Raw genomic sequence first — 1,946 nt, forward strand, 5'->3', positions numbered from 1 at the left:
TTGTCACTCTTCTCAGGTTTCTCACAGATGGTGAGCTGCTTGGCCATCATGATTGTGACTGCCTCATTCAAACTCTGTCCCAAGCACCTAAGCACATAATAAGTGTACAACAAATATCTGTTGAATATGCAAATAAATAATGTATCTACTGCAATCAAGAAAGTTTGGCCCCAGATGGATATTTCAGAATACAAAGGTAGTTAGATCTTAGCTCTTCCATTATTACAGAAGTTCCTGGGTGTGGATTATCTGAGTTCATGCCATTGACTCAGAGATTAATGGTCAGTTTTTTCCATTTCCCCACTCTTTTCTATGTTCTCTGTTGGATATAGCATAGCAGTGGTTTGCTCTGACTAATCTAATGCATAGCCTGTTTTATCCTTCCATGAAAGAACCAGAGGTTAGATAAACATTCAGCTTCAAAGGCTTGCCTCCTGTGTTGTAAAGTATAATAGAGGATAGCTAGTCATTAAGACTAGCTAGTATAATAGAGGATAGAAGTCATTAAGTAATCACTTGGTTGAAACTTATGTTGATTTTGTAGACAAGAAGACTGAATATTCTTATCTGCAAAAATTAGCTGAGAGTAAACTGCAAGATTAATTTATTTTAGATACAGGGTCTTCTTTTACTTTGGGAAGGAAAAAAAATCACCAATTTGTTAGTGTGGCTCTGCGGGTTGTTAAGGAAGGATGCTTTCTGAGAATGCACAACCTCTTTATTTGCTTAAAAGCACATAACTTCTTTTAATCTCTGTGTCTAATAAACCTCCAGTCTTTGCAAATCACATTGTGAAGGCAATTTATCTGAAAGCTTATTCCAAAGAATGCATTTTGGCTTGGCTCATCTTTAATATAATAAATAACTTAAAAAGTATCTTGTCTCTACTAATATCTTATTTTCAGATGTTATTATCTGGGATGTAATATATAAGAAGATTTTGTCAAACTACTAACATGGTTAATAAAATGTTTATGCAGTGGTAAAATTTAATTTAAGCTACAGATCTGTGCATCAGTCTGAACAGCATTGTGAATTTAGGAATAAGAGTATAGCTCTTGTCAAGGAACAGTGACTTTGTTCCACCACCCTTTGTTAAGTAGTTACTTTGTGTTAGGCATGGCATTGTACTCCTGACCTACAATTCATTTGTTCATTTATAAATTCTTTTAAAAATTATGCATCAAGGCCCTGGCGGTTGGCTCAGTGGTAGAGCGTCGGCCTGGTGTGCAGAAGTCCCGGGTTCGATTCCCGGCCAGGGCACACAGGAGAAGCGCCCATCTGCTTCTCCACCCCTCCCCCTCTCCTTCCTCTCTGTCTCTCTCTTCCCCTCCCACAGCTGAGGCTCTATTGGAGCAAAGATGGCCCGGGCGCTGGGGATGGCTCCTTGGCCTCTGTCCCAGGCACTAGAGTGGCTCTGGTCGCAACAGAATGACGCCCCAGAGGGCCAGAGCATCGCCCCCTGGTGGGCAGAGCGTCGCCCCTGGTGGGCGTGCCCGGTGGATCCCGGTAGGGCGCATGCGGGAGTCTGTCTGACTGTCTCTCCCCGTTTCCAGCTTCAGAAAAAAAAAAAACCCCAAAAACAAAACAAAACAAAATTATGCATCGAATATTTAGGTGTCAGGCACAATTCTAGATGCTTTGAATGAAAAAGTCACATATGGTTTCTACCATCGAGAAGCTTATATTATGTGATAGAGGGAGATGAAAAATATACGCATGTAAGAAACATATGCTTCAGACTAGATCTTCAAGGGCAATACTAAGACAAACACAGCTAGCTTTTCATAAAAAATTACGGAAGTATATGTCAATCAATGGAATGCTATTTTTAAAAAGCTGAAAGAAAAATAACCTGCCAATGAAGAATTCTGTTTCACCCCCCCCCCAAATCTTTCAAATATTATGGTGAACTAAAGGCATTTTTAGACAATTAAGAATTGAGC

At 40.0% G+C, this 1,946-nt stretch overlaps 1 non-coding gene across 1 annotated transcript; it reads left to right on the forward strand.

The window, feature by feature from the left end:
• The first annotated feature begins 1,188 nt into the window (after positions 1 to 1,188).
• On the forward strand, positions 1,189 to 1,263 carry TRNAT-GGU (transfer RNA threonine (anticodon GGU)). The gene has a single exon. It is a non-coding gene; the product is annotated as a tRNA-Thr (tRNA).
• The last annotated feature ends 683 nt before the right edge of the window (positions 1,264 to 1,946 follow it).

This window comes from Saccopteryx leptura, chromosome 1, assembly GCF_036850995.1.
Source record: "Saccopteryx leptura isolate mSacLep1 chromosome 1, mSacLep1_pri_phased_curated, whole genome shotgun sequence".
NCBI classification, from domain to species: domain Eukaryota; kingdom Metazoa; phylum Chordata; class Mammalia; order Chiroptera; family Emballonuridae; genus Saccopteryx; species Saccopteryx leptura.